The 20,598-nt window shown below is 37.0% G+C and overlaps 1 protein-coding gene and 1 long non-coding RNA gene across 2 annotated transcripts in view; both read left to right on the plus strand.

The window, feature by feature from the left end:
* The window catches only part of LOC136028097 (insulin-like growth factor 2 mRNA-binding protein 3-B), a 165,892-nt gene that overhangs the window by 67,055 nt on the left and 78,239 nt on the right, over positions 1-20,598 (plus strand). The window lies entirely within an intron of this gene.
* On the plus strand, positions 4,763-20,248 carry LOC136028099 (uncharacterized). Its single transcript, XR_010617740.1, has 2 exons — positions 4,763-5,220; positions 20,128-20,248. It is a non-coding gene; the product is annotated as an uncharacterized LOC136028099 (long non-coding RNA).

Here is a 20,598-nt window from a genome sequence, read left to right on the forward strand (position 1 = left end):
GGCACCTAGGCCCCCTCCCACGCTAAATATTTTACCAAAGTCAACGGATCAAAATTCTGAGATAGCCATTTTATTCAGCGTAGTCGAAAAACCTTATAACTATGTCTTTGGGGACGACTTACTCCCCCACAGTCCCCATGGGAGGGGCAACAAGTTACAAACTTTGACCAATGCTTACATATAGTAATGGTTATTGGGAAGTGTACAGGCGTTTTCAGGAGAATTTTTTTGGTTGGGGGAGGGGTTGAGAAGAGGGGGATATGCTGGGGGAACTTTCCATCGATAATTTGTCATGGGGGAAGAAAATCTCCATGAAGGGAGCGCAGGATTTACTAGCATTATTTAAAAAAACAATGAAAAAATAAATATGAAAAAGTTCTTTCAGCTGGAAGTAAGGAACAGCATTAAAACTTAAAACAAACGGAAATTATTACCCATTTGAGGGCTCACCTCCTCCTGATACCTCGCTCTTTACGCTAAAGTATTTTTAGTAATTTCAACTATTTATTCTACGGCTTTTGTGATTCTGGGGTCATTCTTAATGAATTGGGACAAAATTTAAGCTTTAGTGCAAAGAGCGAGGATCTGACAAGGGGGCGAACCCCCTCATATATGTAATAAAAATATGAGAATACAAAAGTTCTTTACGTAAGCTAATTTATAAGTTACGTAAATCTTTTACTAATAAAAATATTCGTAAAAAATTAAAAGTTCTAGTTGCCTTTTTAATTAACCAAAAAATCGGAGGGCAACTAGGCTTCCTCCCCCTCTCTTTTTTTCTCAAAATCATTCGATCAAAATTATGAGAAAGCCATTTAGCCAAAAAAAAAAAAAAAAATGCAAATTTCGTTTTAATTATTCCTCTGCGGAGAGCCAAAATCAAAACATGCATTGATTCAAAAACGTTCAGAAATTAAATAAAAATAACAAGTTTTTTTAACTGAAAGTAAGGAGCGACATTAAAACTTAAAACGAACAGAAATTACTTCGTATATGAAAGAGGCTGCTTCCTCATCAACGCCCCGCTCTTTACGCTAAAGTTTTTTACTGTTTTAAAAAGAAGAATTGAGAGACAGAGTCAAACTCTAAGCGTAAAGAGCGGGGCGTTGATGAGGAAGCAGCCTCTTTCATATACGAATTAATTTCTGTTCGTTTTAAGTTTTAATGTCGCTCCTTACTTTCAGTTAAAAAAACTTGTTTTTTTTATTTAATAGTGTAAAGAGCGGGGTGTTGATGAAGGAGCAGCCCCTTTCAAATACGAAGTAATTTCTGTTTGTTATAAGTTTTAATGTCGCTCCTCGCTTTCCGTTAAAAAAACTTGTTTTTTTATATTTAATTCTAGGTTAAAATGAACAGAAAGTAATATGAATGAATGAATGTAATCCGAAACGGATAGAAATTAGATGAATAACAGTTAGACTTAAAACGAAGAGAAATTACCCCATAATAGTTGGGCCATTGCCCTTTTAAACTGTCTAATTTATATTGCGCTTTACTGAAAGCGATGTATATCTTAAGCAGTTATGCTTTTATTTGTCAACAACAGCACAATAAAATGTCACATGGTTAATCCAGGTTTATACACAGGAGTGTTGTTATCCTCCAACCATCCAAACTTTATAAATGGCTTCAGTGTCATTTACATATCTAATATTGTCTAATAATATAATAATAACCGCCTATTTAATAATATAATAATAATAATAATAATAACTGTCTATTTTTTTCTAAAAAGTTTTTTTGAATTATTTGGAATTTCGGTGAATTATTGAGGCTCTTCTTTGGGATGTAATGGACCAAGAGAAACATTTGAGTATGAATATCGGCAGAGAGAATGCAGGGTTTAAGCTAAAGGTAAGGTTTTTTTTCCTGAGAGGAATTTATTGGTGAATTATATCAGTATGGTATTGATACAATACCGATATGTTGGTATTGGTTCCCAAAAACCTATATTGGTAAGGCCGTGTGTGCCGAATTCTAAGGCCAATGGTGCAAAATAAACTGTCGAAAACAATTAATACTTTGAGCAGTGTGGTTTTTGTTAATCAAAACACCGACAAAAAATAATATAAGAGTTACCAATTCAAAACAAGAAATAAGATGAATAGAAAATAAGATAAATTAATAAGATAAATTCAAAATAAGAAAAAAATAAGAAATAAAATAAGAGTCACCAAAGCCAAAAATAATAATTAAGATTACAGGAAAGAACTAGTGACTTTAAACAATTGTTTAAAATATAATAATATAACTTAAAGCGTGAACCATTTTGATTTTTCAATGTTATAATTATAAAAGACAAACTATAAAACATGTTTTGTTTTCAGTAAAGTGCAAATGATGCTCTAGCCTTTTGAAGGTTGTGTCTTTACTTGTGTCACTACACTTGTGTCTTTTTGGTAATTTCTCTTCCTTTTTAAGTTTATCTTATTATCCATTTTGATTTTTGTTCGTTTTAGTATTCATCTATTCGTATATAGCAGCATCTGTTCTCTTTATATTTTATGATAGATTTTATTTTAGTTTCTGTTCGTTTTGAATTGCATTCTTTCCTTCATAGTAAATTTGTATGTTGAGTTTGAATTACCGTGAGTTCATTTCTGCTTCTCTTATGTTTCTATGTCGAACTTTACTTTTCTTTATAAAACCTTGTTTTGGACACCGTTTTTCTAAAATCAGTGTTTATTCGTTTTTAAATTTACACAGTTTTATTTATCGTCAGCATTAGGAATAACCCGAAGTTTTTTTCTGTTTTTTACTTAAAAATTTAGATTTTGATTGCATTTAAAATATTCGTCCAAAGTCGAGTATTTACTAATGATTTTTCTCATGTATTACATAAAAAAAACTAGTTTTTTTAACTGAAAGTAAGGAGCGACATTAAAACTTAAAACGAACAGAAATTACTCCGTATATGAAATGGGTTGTCCCCTCCGCAATCCCTCGCTCTTTACGCTAAAGCTTTTAATTGTTTTAAAAAGCAGAATTGTGGCAAAGAGTCAAACTTCAGCGTAAAGAGCAAGGGATTGCGGAGGGGACAACCCATTTCATATACGGAGTAATTTCTGTTCGTTTTAAGTTTTAATGTCGCTCCTTACTTTCATTTAAAAAAACTAGTTTTTTTATGTAATTTTTGAACGTTTTTGAATTAATGCATGTTTGATTTTGGCTCTCCACACATAAATTATTAAAATGAAATTTGCATATTAATTCCTTTTTTGGCTAAATGGCTTTCTCTTAGTTTTGATCAGACGATTTTGAGAAATAAGGGATGGGGAAGGAGGGGCAACTATAAATTTTAATTTTAACGAATTTTTTTATTAGTAAAAAATATACTTAACTTAAGAATTAACTTACGTAACAAACTTATATATTCTTTAATTTTTATTATGTATATGAGGGGGTTTGTACCCTCGTTAATACCTCGTCCTTTACACTAAATCGTAAGTTATGTCCCAATTCTTTAAGAATGACCCCTGAATCAGAAAGGCCGTAGAATAAATAGTTGAAATTACTAAAAATACTATAGCATAAAGAGTGAGGTATTTATCTCCTCCTAAATACCTCGCTCTTTTTGCTAAAGTATTTTTAGAACCCCTCATATGCGTAATAATCTCTGATCGTTTTAAGCTTCAATGCTACTCTTTACTTTCAATTGAAAAAAACTTTTCCATGTTTATTTTTTCATTGTTTTCTTTTATGGTAATCTTAGAGAATCCTGCGCCCTTTTCATTGAATTTCTGTTCCCCCATGACATATTTCTCCAAGGAAAGATCCTCCCACATAGCCCCCTCCCCTCAACCCCATCCCCAAAACCAAAAAAAATCCCCTGAAAACGACTGTACACTTCCCAATAACCATTATTATATATAAACACTGGTCGAAGTTTGTAACTTGCAGTCCCTCCCCCAGGGACTGTGGGGGAGTAAGTCATTCCCCAAGACATAGTTATTATGGTTTTTGATTATGCGGAACAAAATGGCTATCTCAAAATTTTGATCTGTTGACTTTGGAGAAAAAATGACCGTGGGAGGGGCCTAGGTGCCCTCCAATTTTTTTTGGTCACTTAATAAGGGCACTAGAACTTTTCATTTCCGTTAGAATAAGCCCTCTTGCGACATTCTAGGACCACCTGGTCGATACGATGACCCCTGAAAAAAAAAACAACAAATAAACACTCACCCGTGATTTGTCTTCTGGCAAAAAATACGAAATTCCACATTTTTGTATATAGGAGCTTGAACGTTGAATCTGATGGTGTGATTTTCGTTAAGATTCTGTGACTGGTAGGGGGTGTTTTCCCCTATTTTCTAAAATAAGGCAAATTTTTCAGGCTCGTAACTTTTGATGACAAAGACTAAATTTGATGAAACTTATATATTTAAAATCAGCATGAAAATCTGATTCTTTTGATGTATCTTTTAGCATCAAAAGTCCGTTTTTTAGAGTTTCGTTTACTATTGAGCCGGGTCGCTCCTTATTACAGTTCGTTACCCCGAACTGTTTGATTCCAGTAATGTTTGAATAATTTATTCAATTTTTTCGTTAATGGATTTTTCTCCTCCCCCGGTAATACATGTGAATGTAGACAGGGGTGAATCTCCTACTTTTTTATGGGGGGGGGCAAGAGGGTTCCATATCCGGAGAGTCGAAGTGCAGGGGCTATATAATATTGGAGAGGTGTAACCGCCTCCCCCTCCAAACGACGCCCCTATATATAGATATCAGGTCCTAATAATCTTAAATGGTAAATACTTTCAAAATGACCGGAAATGAAAAGATAATCACATCCTTTTAGCATTATTTGCATGTGAATTTTTATTATTGAGTTACATGTTAATCTTATTATGCTGTTTAGAATTTAGTTTATTTTCAAGACTCGATATTTATTTCTTTATATTATTTAATTCTTGTCCTTCCAGTTATTTTAATTAATAAGTGTTAAATCCTGAGCATGACCAATAGTAAAAGACATTCCAGATCAATGTCAAAAAGATAGCCAATAGGGAATTGTTCTGATGACGTCACGAGGTCACGTGACTTTCCAGACACTCTGACGTCACGTCGCGTTTTCCAGTTTTGATTTTGCATCGCTTGAGGTTTGTGTATGTTTTTCGTGTGATCAAAATTTGTAATATCTTCTTTTTTTTTTCTCTGGCGTTCAAAGTTTTAATTTTTAGTATTTCTTGGATTTCTGGAAGTCCGTAGTACTATGTAGTAGTAAGTAGTTTGCGTTTTTCTTATTTTAGATTGTATGTATTTCCACAACCTAGGCTACTGCATATCACAGTGGCCTAGAGTAGTAGACCTAGTCTGAGTTTTCATTGTAAGTTTTCCTCATTTTTGTTTAGTTATTGACTTTTCGAAAACTTATAGCCTATCTGCTGTGTAGTTGAAAGAAAATACGGGGTAGATTCTAATTGAGTGACTTCTTGCTATCTCAGAAAGGGGGTTGGTTAGTAAAATGAAACTTTCAGGGATGGGTCTACAGGCTAAAGTATATCCTTGAAAGATATTTTGAAGTACATACCTCCACTCCTTCGTCCTCTAGAGAGCCCTGAAATTCGCCTACATGACAGGTCTATACCTTCGACAAAAAAAAAAAAACATTTTGCCTTAATTTTCAGTTACCAGTTGCTTTTTCTCTGCCTTTAGTTCTGAAAATGTAATTCCTTTTATTTGAGTAGAATTCTGAGCCATATCAATGATTAAAATAGGGAAATACGGACAAGAGGGTCTATATCCGGGTAGCCAAGTGGCATGGGCTATAAAAGAATTTTTATCTGCAAATTATTGTGGGCAACTGTCTCCCCTGCCTTCTTCCCCCAACGACGTCCGTGTCTCTAGGCTAAATACAAAAGTTTGCTATTTTTGCGGGTTTGATACTATTTTTGGTCCTTATTTCTGATTGACAGTTGGTCCATAATGCCAAATACACTTATTTTGAAAAACTGACTTTTGTGTACGGCCCAGGGCTATTTCTGGCCTCATTAGAGGGAAGGGGGACTGGAAGTTTGTTCTGTTATTCTCATACACTAGGCTAAGCAAATATAAGAATTGTCTTGGTGAAGTCTTGGTTTCAGGTTATTTGCATAGGTAATTTATATTTGCCACAAATTTATATTTTTTTTGCCTAAAAATTTTTAATTTCAAAAAAGGTAAATTTCCTGGTTAGCTCAGTAATGATATAGCTAAGAAATAGCAAATACTTTAGAATCAGAATTTCACCCTTAATCCAAATATAAAATTGATTTGTGTTAGAAATGACCCCCCTCCTAATGTTCAAATATATACCCTGAATTGTATATATATTCAAAACATTTTCCTCTATTGTGACTAACTGTTAAATCAACTTGAGGAAATTAGTTACGGGTTTTCAACTACTTGGGCCATTTTACTGAAGACTTACGATTGCACGTTCCAGATCCGAATATGCGTTCACATTTGTACAATTCACATTTTACTACTAATGTATAGCAAAACAAAACTGACTGTATCACTAAATATTCCAGAGATAGTTAAGACAGCTTCATTTATATTCCGGGGGTGTGTGTTCAAACCCTGAACAAATTTATCTGAGCAAATTTATTAACTCCTATTGATATGTTAAAAAAGAGGGCTAAGTTATTTACAAGCCAAAGCCTAAATTATAAGAATTTATAACAAACATATTTTAGTTTGCCTTTCAAAGTTCGGTATTAGGGTAGTATTTGGGAAGGCTAGCGGTCTGTAAGGCTAGTAAGTAGTATGTATGCCTGATGTTGCCTCCATTTTTTACCAACATCAGTCATTTTCAAATAATACATTTATTCATCGGTGAAAAAACAATGAGGTGAAAAGCAGTGAAAAACAGCGAATAAATATATTATTTAGGGGTATATCCGGTCTCATTAGGGGGATGAATTGTCAGGGTGTGATAATAAACATTGTATTCGGAAAGAGTAATGGTGTTTTTATTTTGTTATTATAGTACTTCTTACAATGGGCTTATAGACGAGAATGTTCCCCCATATATGAACAGTAAATTAATGGATTCTTTTCAATTTTTTCATTTTTTTTGTTGTCAAACTAATTGTTTTGCCCAAAATAAAATGGTATAGGGCCATGTCAGATTTCCGTAACGATTGGTTGATATTTATGACATATATGAGAAATTAAGAGCAGTTGTAGTGCGTTGCTGAATATTTTAGAATCAATAGAACTTTTAATTATTCAAGCAAATCTAATTAAGGAACAAGATAAGCCCTACATTTTAAATTTTTACATTGCATTTTTTTTGTCAAAAATTGATTTTTTTAAGACATTTTAATTACGAATAATTTAGAGGAATTATTTTTAAACCGTCACAGGTTTATGAATTAAAGAGAATATCCATGATTACAGGGATTACATGATTGATTGTAAAATGTGTTTTCGGTTATGTAGATCAAAGATCTAAATGATTTAACCATTGATAATGCTGATGTAAGGACAGGACCTAATAGGAGTTAATCCACATGGCGGCACTTAAGTGGATTATGGTTTTAGATTTTACTTAGGTTTAAAACCCCCTAACATCTTTCTTCCGGGTTCGATCCCAGCTGCAGCAAGGTTGGGCGACAGGCTTGCTACTTGTCCCCGTAAAAAATACATAGCAATTGAAACGTCGACTCTACACCCTATGCACCAGCAATGACTCAGGAGGATCTTTATTCTTTTATCCTTTTTTTAACATCTTTCTTAGTTTAAATTATTTTAAACTAATTATTAAATTATTGCTTACTAATTATTGACTAATTATTTTAAATTATTGCATTTAATTTTTGGTTTTGTAATGACCCTCATTCAGGTAAAAAATAAATTCATACTGTTATTAATAATTCGTTTTCCTCAACTCACCGACTTTTTTGTATGTGTTACATTTGTGATACATTTTTCCACCACTTCCGAATCTACAATTGCTTCGAAATTTTATCAGTAGGCCTATGTGTGTTTCCCATGACAGTGCAATAATACATAATCAAAATCCCCCCTTCTTTTATACTTACACTTGTATAAATAAAAATGGGAGATAAGGCACAGCAAAAATGTAAGACAAAAACGATTATACAAGACTTGATAACGCAGCAATAAGAATGCTTCCCCAAATGACATAGTTTTTGAGCTTTCGACAATGCTGAACAAAATAGCTATCTCCAAGTTTTGATCGGACGTCCTTGGGGAAAAAAGATCATAGGAGGGGGGCTAGTTGCCCTTCAGTTTTTGTGTCACTTGAAAAGAGCAGTAGAACTTTTGATTTACGGTCAAATGAGGCCTCTCTCGATCTTCTAGGATCACTATTTGAATACGATCACCTTTGAAAAAAAAAAAAAAAACAAATAAACTCGTATCGGTGATCTTTCTTCTGACAAAAATGGCTAATTGATGTAAATCTGACACTTTTATGTATAATAGCTAGAAACCTCCACCGTATGGTTCTTGGATATTCTGCATCTGATGGTACGATTTTCAATAAGATCACTTGATGTTTTGGGGGTGTTTCAGTGGTGTGGTTTTGTCGAAATTTTTTGAGAGCAGGGGTAAAGTGGGAGGCAATTTTCCCAAGTTAAGTGATAATGACACCGAAAAATCCAAAATTAGCCATATATTAATGTAAAGGCAAAGGTATACTAAATAAAACTGATCTGTTTTTTTTTTAATACTTGGATTATGTAGGTTCATCTTAGTCTTAACAAGATTTTTGAAAAGGGTAAGTTTTTTCTTGTAGAGGGGGGGGCAAACTATGGTCTGATGGGGCCCAATTTATGCCGCTGGGGCGTCCCCTCCTTTTCAAGGATTGAACAAATCTTCTTAGGTTCGTAACTTTTGATAAATAACATATACTTCATGAACTTGACATATTTGGCATCAGAATAAAAATTGAATGCTCTTGGTTTATTTAGTGTTATCAAAACACTGTTTATAAGAGTTTCGGTTACGATTGAGCCGCGTCGCTCCTTACAATTCATTACCTGTTTGAACTGTTTGATATAATTCAAGTGAAAGGGAAGTGGCTAAACGGACTGTGCTTTACATAACTTGATGTTTCTAACTCATCCTCCTCAACTCACCGACTTTTTGCTTCTATCTGTTTGATATCAGTGTTTTGTAAAACCCCACATGTTTTGCGGCCCTCATTTTCACCCGAAAAAAGAAGAAGTTTCAATATTTTGATTCAATTTTAAAAACTATTTTATTTTTATTTTTTTACTATTAATTAAAATAATTATGGTTCATTAAAAAAAATGTGTGAATTGAGCTTGCGCAATACTAAAACCATATGATCAATAATCGTTTCCTTTTTATTAGTTCGCGTGTCTTATCTCATAATATCAGTATTTTCCATTCTTAATCTCATTCAAAAGGTATTTTTTTACCTGAGTATTTAGATAAACAGCAAATATTTTTATAGTAAATATTTGCATACTTTGATATCATATAGGAGACCTCAAAAATTAGTAATTAATAAGTATCCAATTTCTATTGATCTAAAATTCAAAAAACTTAATTTCCTTTAAAAAAGGGAGCAAATACATTCTTGTAAAACAGTCGGAAATTCGTGTGCTTTCTATTTGGTGTTCGTCCCTTATGATTTGACGTCTATGGAACTGGGTGGAATCCCTTCACTCCGAATGTTTAGGAAAGGAGGCTTGTGATCTTTATTGTTTCAAAAAGGTGTATTTTTGATGCTTGTGATACGATCTTTGTACAATTTTACGTGCTTCTCTGTTCTTATAGGAGGTTCTCTGTTCTCCATATTTTTTGTTGATTAGCTAAGTTAAAGCTAAATTCTTTTTCTATAGAACGTGCGCTAGTGCTTTAGTAGAGTAGTACTTCCATGAAAGAGTAAAGTAGCTTCAATGGTCAATACATAAGGGTGGGGTCCGGAAAGTTTCCTAGGACATCCATCAGGGCTTACCTGTACAGAAGATTCCATGGGAAATTGCCCCGAGATCGTTTCGGAAGAAGCCTTCTCTCGGAAAAGTGGAAAAGTATCAGACAATAGTACCCCAGGAGGAATCTTTTGATAGCTCCTCCCCACCTCCCGAATTAGATTTGACTTGTTCGCACCTGTGCTGAGAAAGATTGACCCTCTCCTCCAGGAGCGTCGTTTAAAGTGTGGAGGGGGGGGGGTAGTTGCTCCCCAATAACGTGGTGAAATTTTTTTTCACATATCCCATAACCCTTGACAATCCGGGTATTGACCCCTTTTGCCCCTCAATAATAATGCTGGAAATTCTCCCTCCATGTAAAAATGCTTTTAGGGCTTTTCTAGATACGTTTTCTTTTTTCGGTGAAGGGATTAAACTGTCATGTCTCCATTATAGAAATAAATACAGAGTTGGTGAAAACAAAAGGTCCTCAATAAACAAAGGCTTAAGAAATACCCCAGAAAACGTCAATTAGAATCTATTGTTATGGCCTATGTTCGAGTTTTAAGGAGTCGCATGTGCATGTCCATTAAAGGGGTTGTTTGATATGTGAGAACTTGAAAGTAGCCTGCACCCCCTTTATGTTTTGAGCTTGGTTGAGAGGAAAGTCCAGTTCTTAAAAGGTATTCTACGGACAAAATTTCAACGAATCAGCCAATCGAAAAATCAGTTTGTTTCTGCTGTGTTGACAACATAGTTTTCTCTCGTTCTCAGGGAGTGATTGGCTTTCTGTTTTGTTCGTTAAGTCCAAATGGAAACATAATATAACAATGCCATGTCCAGGAGGGTATCGCCGTGTTTGACCCCCTCCCCTCCCCAAAATTGTTGTCCGACTCATAAAAACGTAACAAAAAGGTATATAAGTAAATTTTGGATTTGTCTTTAGAAGTTTTTTGTAACCCGCCACACCCTCCCTGAACAAATATCCTGGATACGCCCCGGAGGCATAAGTATGTGAATTGAGATAGAAAATATTTTAGTACCTGAACATTGGGCTTATTTTGAGGTGGGTAAAGAAAACTAATGTTGAAGAAATAAAGAAACCACAAGGCGTGGTGTGGGAGGGATTTCCCCCCTTTTACTAGTCGGAAGACCTCTGCCCTAAAAATATATTGAAATAAAACGCTAAAATATACGAAACCGAGATGTTTAGAATTTATTCTATACTTTTAATGGATTATCTGATTTTTGGGAGAATCTCCTTAATCCTCTGAAAACTATTTTGCAAATTTATTGCCACTACCGAGCATATTTGTGAGTAGAGTGTCTTTCTCCCACCCCTTACGGTTTTATAATTATCGTGGAATTGGTCTTGGTACTTGTATTATAAACCTGCCGCTCAAATATCATTGACAAGACGTTTTAGTCTCCAATAGACTGATTGTCAAGCTTTTAATCTCTCAGTATGCTCTTTCTATTGGGCGGGAGTGGAGTAGGATAGAAAATGACTTTCACCATGTTTTCAGATATAACAAAACTGACTCACTTGATGCAATTTACCTAAATACATATAATTCAGGAATTTCAAAACTAGTGCCCTGGTTGTAGAATCAGGGGAGAAAGGGAGGAAGCAAGAGAGTCATGAGTCACACATTTTCTGTGTGACTTGTGACTCATGAGTCACAAGTCATGAGTCACAAGTCATGAGTCACATTTTCTGTGTCTTCTTTTATGTTTTCTGAGTGCGAGTACTCCGCCTGTAAGAAGTTACAGCCAGTCCCAAGCCTGGATAAAGGAGGAGGGTTTGGCGGTGGCCTAGCAGCCTGCCCCTAGATAAAAGTTATGCTATAGAAACATCCAAAGTGACCCAAAGTTTTTTTCCCAATTTGTGTGATATGATTGCCCAACGTGATACCGGCCTTGGACCATCCCCGGACACCCCTACGACGATTACCTTGGACCGCCCCTGGACACGCTTCTTGAAACCCAATTGCCCTATTAAACTCGGTTTCTGGAATGTAAGAACCATGGCCCAACTATCAAAAACTGAACAGGTTCTGAAAGAAATGGATAATTATGGCTTGGATATTCTAGCCCTCTCTGAGGTCCGTTGGACTGGAGCAGGAAGACAGAACCTGGATATGGGGTATACTATCCTGCACAGTGGCCTCGAGAAAAATAAAGAAGCGGGTGTAGCCATAATACTCTCCAAACCAGCCTCAAAAGCGCTGACGAAATTGACCCCCATTAACGAAAGGATCATCACAGCCCGATTCGCTGGAAACAATGCAAAACTAACCCTAGTAGCGTGCTATGCACCAACTAACGACGCAGACGACATGACGAAGGACAGCTTTTACAACACCCTTCAAGCTGTGGCAAAAGACATTCTCAGTCATGACTTAATCTGCTTCGCCGGTGACTTCAACGCCAAAGTGGGGAATGATAAGTCTTACTGTCCTGAGGTCCTGGGAAGCGAAGGACTCGGCGAAATAAGCGAGAACGGAACGCTACTAGTGGACTTTGCACTGACAAATGACCTAATAATTGGGGGTACTATGTTTGCACACAAAACAATCCACAAATATTCCTGGAACTCCCCAGACGGGAGAACGCACAACCAAATCGACCACCTTCTGATAAATAGAAAATGGAAGTCTAGTCTACAAGATGTGAGAGCCTTCAGAGGAGCTGACGTGGCATCCGATCACGCCCTAATGATAGCAAGGATATCGTCGAAGTTAAAGGCTGCACCGAAGACCAGTCCCAAAGCAAACCCCGCCTTCGACTCCGCAAAGCTTTCCACTCCGGCAATACGAAATGTGTTTGCCCTTACACTCTCTAACAAGTTCGAAGCCCTCGCCCTAGCTGATGACACTGACGCCAGTCTGGAGTCGACCTGGAACACTATCAAGGAGGTTTACAGCCAAACGGCTGCTGCTACGGTTGGGTATGTCAAGAGGCCCAAAGACCAATGGCTATCCGAGAGGACATGGAACCTGATTGGTGACCGACGCAACCTAAAACAGCAGCTTCTTAATGGTGGTGAATACAGCGACACAGTCCTAAAGAATCAACTGTACAGAGATCTGGATAAACTAGTCAAAAGAAGTGCAAGGGGGGACAAGCGCAACCTTCTGGAGGAAAAAGCTGCCATGGCGGAGGAAGCGGCAAAACGAGGTGACTCCAGAGCCGTATACAAGATTACTAACGAAATCGTGGGGAAAAGCCGAAACGTAAATGGACCAGTCAAGGATGCGAGTGGCATAACTGTCACAGACCCATCGGAAATCGCCGAAGTATGGGCCTTGCATTTCGAAAAGGTTCTGAACAAACCCCGCCCTCTGGATCCACCTGACATCCCCGTAACCCCCTGTTTGAACCTCCAAATCAGCACCGAAGAACTGTCTGATGTAGAAATCAGTCAAGCAGCCTGCAAGCTGAAAAATGGTAGAGCTGCAGGTACAGACAGGATATCAGCTGAGATGATAAAAGCATCACTTAGCGTCTGTATTACTGTGTGGCTGACACTCTTTGCTATCATTTGGAAGTCTGAGAAGTACCTGATGATTGGACAAAAAGTACGCTCATCAAACTTTTTAAGAAATGTGTCGCGACAAAATGTGACAACTGGAGGGGCATTAGTCCCATTTCGACTCCGGCTAAACTCTTCGCACAGATTATTCTCCGGCGCATTCAGACAGCCCTCGATAGTCACTTGCGTGACGAACAGCATGGCTTCCGGCCGTCCCGTTCCTGCACTGACCTCATCTATGTGCTACGAATGATGATCGAGGAGTCCAATGAATGGAGACAAAAAATGTACCTGATTTTCGTGGACTTCGAAAAAGCGTTCGACTCCGTCGACCGAGACTCGCTTTGCAAAATCCTGCGGTACTATGGAATCCCCGAAAAAATAGTGTCTCTAGTTGTTGCATTGTATGAAAACACAGAATGTTGTGTTCGGACCCAAGATGGGAACATCAGATATTTCCGTATCATATCCGGCGTAAAACAGGGTTGTGTCCTTTCTCGGTTACTCTTTGTCCTCGTTATTGATTACGTACTTCGTGATTGTACAGGATTTGGCATCCAAATTGGAGAAGCCAAAAAGCTAGCCGACCTGGATTTTGCTGACGATATTGCCTTGATGGAGAGGAACAAGGCCAAACTCCAGGATCTTCTTAATACTATCCGTGAAAATGCTAGCCGACTTGGACTCAAGATCAACACGGAGAAGGCAAAGAGTATGCAACAACCGATTCCCCTCTGGACATGAAATGCGGAGATTCAACCATCGAGCAGGTCGTGGAGTTCAGGTACCTCGGCAATAATGTGGAGAATTCAGGATCAAGTGAGCGAGAAGTGCAGCAGAGGATTGGGCAAGCCAGTGGAGCTTTTAACCGACTAACGCCAGTATGGCGATCGAAAAAGTATTCACTGAAGCTGAAATTGAGGCTATTTAACAGCAACGTCCTTTCTGCACTTTCTTACAGCAGTGAGTGCTGGAAGTTGAATCAGCAACAAGAAAGACGGATCCTAGCCTTCGAAAACAACTGCCTTCGGAGGATCCTGAACATCAACTGGAGGGATCACGTCACAAACCAGATAGTCCGCTCTATCTCAGGCCAGCCCAGGGTCACAGACGTCATCCGGCAACGTAGATGGCGATACCTTGGGCACGTGATCCGTATGAAGGAAGACAGGATCCCTAGGCAGATCCTAGAGTGGCAACCCCAGGGAACTCGCAGGAGAGGTCGACCCAAGAACACGCTGCGTCGCACCTACCAACGGGATTTGTCGAAAATCCACACGACGATCCAACCCTAGTGGGAAGATGTTTGGGCAGCGGCGCATATGCGGGATGACTGGCGGCTCTTCGTGGATGCCCTGGGTGCCTCTGGCGGCACAGGAGAATCTAAGGTCTAAGGTAAGGAGTGCTAGGTAGTACCTGTATTGGACAGAAGGCTGTTTTTCGGGCATCTTCGGTTCATATACATCCTAACTAACCGCTAAAATTGAGTCTTACGACTTGATGAAAATTGTTCGTCTACGCACGTCATATCAGAAGGGAACGCTCAATGCTTGGCAAACCCTGGAACCTAAGCATGACTTTTGCCTAAACTCTATGCGAATGGTAACTAAACTCATGCTTGGTTTTCAATGGTCGAAACTTTATGCCTAGCTAATGAGCCGATATCACAAACAAATATTTTCTGATAACTTGCCAGTAGTCCTTTTCAGAGCTCTTCCAGAGCTTCAGTCCGCCACTATATTTTTTTCTATAAAACTCTGGTAGCTTCTTGTTTCCTTTTTCTTCCTCGATTCATCTTCTGGTGAATATCAAACAGTTCGTGGTAACGAACTGTAGTAAAGAGCAACCCGGCTCAATAGTAAGCGGAGCTCTAAAAAACGGGATTTCAACACCAATAGTTACATCAAAAGAATCGCATTTTAGTGTTGACTGTAAATATTTAAGTTTTATCAAGTTTAGTCTTACCCATCAGAAGTTACGAGCCTGAGATTTTTTTAGAAAATAGGGGAAAACACCCCTTAAAAGTAATAGAATCTTAACGAAAATCACAAAATCAGATTCAGCATATCAGAGAACCCTACTGTAGAAGTTTCAAGCTCCTATCTACAAAAATGTGGAATTTTGTAATTTTTCCCAGAAGACAAATCACGGATGCGTGTTTATTTATTTGCTTGTTGTTTTTTTCCCAGGTGTGATCGTATCGAACCAGTGGTCCTAGAATGTCGCAAGAGGGCTCATTCTAACGAAAATTAGAAGTTCTAGTGCCCTTTTTATGTGACCAAAATATTGGAGGGCACCTAGGCCCTTTCCAACGCAAATTTTCCCCCAAAGTAAATTTTGAGTCTTCTGTCGTTTTTTCTACATTAAGTTGATTGCAAAGTTTGAAATAAGATATTGAAGATCATGAATATGGTTCCTCAAAAAGAGGCTGTAGCTAGAAACTTCAATTAAACCACAATGTAGAAATCACAAGAATGAGAGTGATAATTATAGAGATGTTAGCTTAGTTTCTGTAGGAAGCAAATTACAAGAAAAAATTGAAAATTAATCTTAGACTAGGAATAAATGAAGATGAAGTTGTTATGTTGGATAACGAGAAGATTGATCAAGTGTAGCTTCACTTACCTGGGCAGTATTATTATTAGATATGATAGATGCAATGAAGATGTTAAAAATTGAATATCCATGGTCCAGGCTGTTTTTCACAGTTGAAATTGGTTTGGAAGAATAGAAAGGTAAGTCTGCAAACAAAGATTAGAATATTGAAAGCTACAGTGATGACTGTGGTCAAGTATGGTTCTGAAATGTGGGTGCTTCGAAAAACGAATGAGGATTTTTTGTTAGAGGATTGGTTTGGGTACCCGTTAGACTGACCGTATTTAAAATAGTAAGATGCACGAAAAAGGTAGTTCTATCCCAATTTCTTGGACAACAATGAGGAAAAGGTTGATATAGCTAGAAAACGATTTGCAGGTAAAGAATGAATGATTGCCAAAGAATGTCCTTTTGGCCATCCATCTAGTGTCAAACGAAAACCAGGTCATCCCCAAATGGGTTGGAAAGAAGTCGTAAGAAAGAATTTGAAGGAAACTTGAGCTTCTTGGGAGGGTGGAAAGAGGGGAGCTTTGAATAGATTAGGATGGGGGAGGGGCGCATGGATCTTTGTTGGCGTGTGGTGTTGAGAGAATAAGAATATGATTTCGTAAGTGGATGGGATGCATTGGTCTAATCTTCACTCTTAGATTTATTGTTGAAGAATGTCAGTCCTCGAACCCCTTTTTGTCTTCAGGATTATAAATTATTAACAATAATTTGATTTAGCTGATAATAAAGCCTTAGTGACGGTCCTATCCCTGCATAATATAATTATTATATATATATATAATATATATATACATAATACATATAATTACATAATATATATAAATTATTAAAATGAAATTTGCATATTAATTCTTTTTTTGGCTAAATGGCTTTCTCTTAGTTTTGATCAGACGGTTTTGAGAAATAAGGGGTGGGGAAGGAGGCCTAGTTGCCCTCCAATTTTTCGGTTAATTAAAAAGGCAACTAGATCTTTTAATTTTTAACGAACGTTTTTATTAGTAAAAAATATACGTAACTTAAGAATTAACTTACGTAACAAACTTTTATATTATTATATTTTTGATTATATATATGAGGGGGTTGGTCCCCTCGTTAATACCTCCCTCTTCACACTAAATCTTGTTTTGTCCCAATTCTTTAAGAATGACCCCTGAATCAGAAAGGCCGTAGAATAAATAGTTGAAATTACTTAAAAAATTTTTAGCATAAAGAGCGGAGTATTTATCTCCTCCTAAATACCTCGCTCTTTATGCTAAAGTATTTTTAGAACCCCTCATATGCGTAATAATGTCTGTTAGTTTTAATGCTTCTCCTTACTTTCAATTGAAAAAAACTTTTTCATGTTTATATTTTCATTGTTTTTTTTTTTTTAATAGTAATGCTAGAAAATCCTGCGCCCTTTTCATTGAATTTCTCTTCCCCCATGAAATATTCCTCCAAGGAAAGATCCTCCCATATAGCCCCCTCCCCTGAACCCCACACCCAAACCAAAAACATCCCCCTGATAACGTCGGTACACTTCCCAGTAACCATTACTGTATGTAAACATTGGTCAAAGTTTGTAACTTGCAGCCCCTCCCCCAGGGACTGTGGGGGGTAAGTCATCCCCAAAGACATAGTTAATATGGTTTTCGACTATGCGGAACAAAATCTCAAAATTTTGATCCATTGACTTTGGGAGAAACATGAGTGTGGGAGGGGGCCTTGGTGCCCTCCAATTTTTTTGGTCACTTAAAAAGGGTACTAGAACTTTTTATTTCCGTTAGAATGAGCCCTCTTGCAACACTCTAGGACCACTTGGTTGATACGATGACCCCTGGGAAAAAAAACAAAAAAAAACAAACAAACAAATAAACACGCACTCGTGATTTGTCTTATGGCAAATTCAATAAAAAAAACAAGTTTTTTCAACTGAAAGTAAGGAGTGACATCAAAACTTAAAACCCACAGAAATTACTTCGTATATGAAAGAGGCTGCTTCCTCATCAACGCCCCGCTCTTTACGCTAAAGTTTGACTCTCTCAATTCTTCTTTCTAAAACAGTAAAAAACTTTAGCGTAAAGAGCGGGGCGTTGATGAGGAAGCAGCCTCTTTCATATACGAAGTAATTTCTGTGGGTTTTAAGTTTTGATGTCACTCCTTACTTTCAGTTGAAAAAACTTGCTTTTTTTTATTGAATTTCTGAGCGTTTTTGAATCAATGCATGTTTTGATTTTGGCTCTCCGCAGATGAATAATCAAAACGAAATTCGCATATTTTTTTTTTTTTTTTTTGGCTCAATGGCTTTCTCATAACTTTGATCGAATGATTTTGAGAAAAAAAGAGCGGGGGACGAAGCCTAGTTGCTTCCCGATTTTTTGGTTAATTAAAAAGGCAACTAGAACTTTTAATTGTTTACGAATCTTTTTATTGGTAAAAGATTTACGTAACTTATAAATTAGCTTACGTAAAGAACTTTTGTATTCTCATGTTTTTATTACATATATGAGGGGATTCGTCCCATCGTCAGTACCTCGCTCTTTACACTAAAGCTTAAATTTTAGCCCAATTCATTAAGAATGACCCCCTGAATCACAAAAGCCGTAGAATAAGTAGTTGAAATTACCGAAAATACTTTAGCGTAAAGAGCGAGGTATTAGAAGGAGGTGAGCCCCTCATATGGGTAATAATTTCTTTTCGTTTTAAGTTTTAATGCTGTTCCTTACTTCCAGCTGAAAAAAACTTTTTCATATTTATTTTTTCATTGTTTTTTTTTAAATAATGCTAGTAAATCCTGCTCTCCCTTCATGGAAATTTTCTTCTCCCATTACAAATTCTCGAAGGAAAGTTCCCTCAGCATATCCCCCTCTTCTCAACCCCTCCCCCAAACCAAAAAAATCCTCCTGAAAACGCCTGTATACTTCCCAATAACCATTACTATATGTAAGCACAGGTCAAAGTTTGTAACTTGTTGCCCCTCCCACGGGGACTGTGGGGGAGTAAGTCGTCCCCAAAGACATAGTTATAAGATTTTTCGACTACGCTGAATAAAATGGCTATCTCAGAATTTTGATCCGTTGACTTTGGGAAAATAATTAGCGTGGGAGGGGGCCTAGGTGCCCTCCAATTTTTTTGGTCATTTAAAAAGGGCACTAGAACTTTTCATTTCCGTTAGAATGAGCCCTCTTGCAACATTCTAGGACAACTGGGTCGATACGATCACCCCTGGGAAAAAAAAAAAAAAATAAACACGCATCCGTGATCTGCCTTCTGGCAAAAAATGCAAAATTCCACATTTTTGTAGATAGGAGCTCGAAACTTCTACAGTAGGGTTCTCTGATACGCTGAATCTGATGGTGTGATTTTCGTTAAGATTCTATGACTTTTAGGGGGCGTTTCCCCCTATTTTCTAAAATAATGCAAATTTTCTCAGGCTCGTAACTTTTGATGGGTAAGACTAAACTTGATGAAACTTATATATTTAAAACCAGCATTAAAATGCGATTCTTTTGATGTAGCTATTGGTATCAAAATTCCATTTTTTAGAGTTTTGGTTACTATTGAGCCGGGTCGCTCCTTACTACAGTTCGTTACCACGAACTGTTTGAAAAAGTACGAAATTCCACATTTTTGTAGATTGAACCTTGAATTTTTTTCTATAGAGTTGTCTGATACGCTGAATGCGATGGTGTGATTTTCGTTAAGATCCTATGACTTTTAGGGGGTGTTATCCCCTATTTTCCAAAATAAGGTAAATGTTCTCGGGCTCTTAACTTTTGATGACTAAGACTAAATTCGATGAAACTTATATATTTAAAATCATTATAAAAATCCGATTCTTTTGATATATCTTTTAGCATCGAAATTCCGTTTTTTAGAGTTTCGTTTACTATTGAGCCGGGTCGCTCCTTACTACAGTTCGTTACCACGAACTGTTTGATTACTCTGCTCTAATGCCTCCAAAGCTTGTTCACTATATGCCACTGTTGCTGTTAAAAAACCTTTATGATCCTTTATTTGCTTTTCAGTTTTTGAAACTAAAGCTAGTCAAAGAGTATAAAAATGTTTACATTTTTATGCATTTCAAATTTATTATCGTTGTGGAATTTCTATCTGCAGGCCAGTTGGTCATTTTATGGGCTTGAAAAGGCTTAAGAATTTTCAACATGCCGCTACCCTTAAGGGCATTTTAGCATAAGCAATCGTTGAGAAAGCACTATAATAGGAGAAGCTACTAAGGTAAGTAATTTGGTATGAAGTATGAGAGAACTCGTTAGTAAATTTGCAGATTTATTTGACCCGCCTTGCCAAGAGAACCGTTGTTCCTATAGTGACAATGCGTGTTCCCTACAAAAACAAGTTTCAATCAACAATTATTAATAAAACAACAATGATTGATTAATTTAAACTTTCCGTGCTAAATAAAATGCAGATCAAAGGGTTTGCACATTTGGGGGGGGGTATAAAGTAGTGTAACAGTTTGAAGTTAGAAAACAATTCTTACCTCAATATGCAGAATAATTGTACCCAACACATTTTGCATGCAGACCCGTTGTACTTTACCAACACCCTGCCCACCCCCAATGTGCA

Source organism: Artemia franciscana, chromosome 6, assembly GCF_032884065.1.
Source record: "Artemia franciscana chromosome 6, ASM3288406v1, whole genome shotgun sequence".
Classification (NCBI taxonomy): Eukaryota; Metazoa; Arthropoda; class Branchiopoda; order Anostraca; family Artemiidae; genus Artemia; species Artemia franciscana.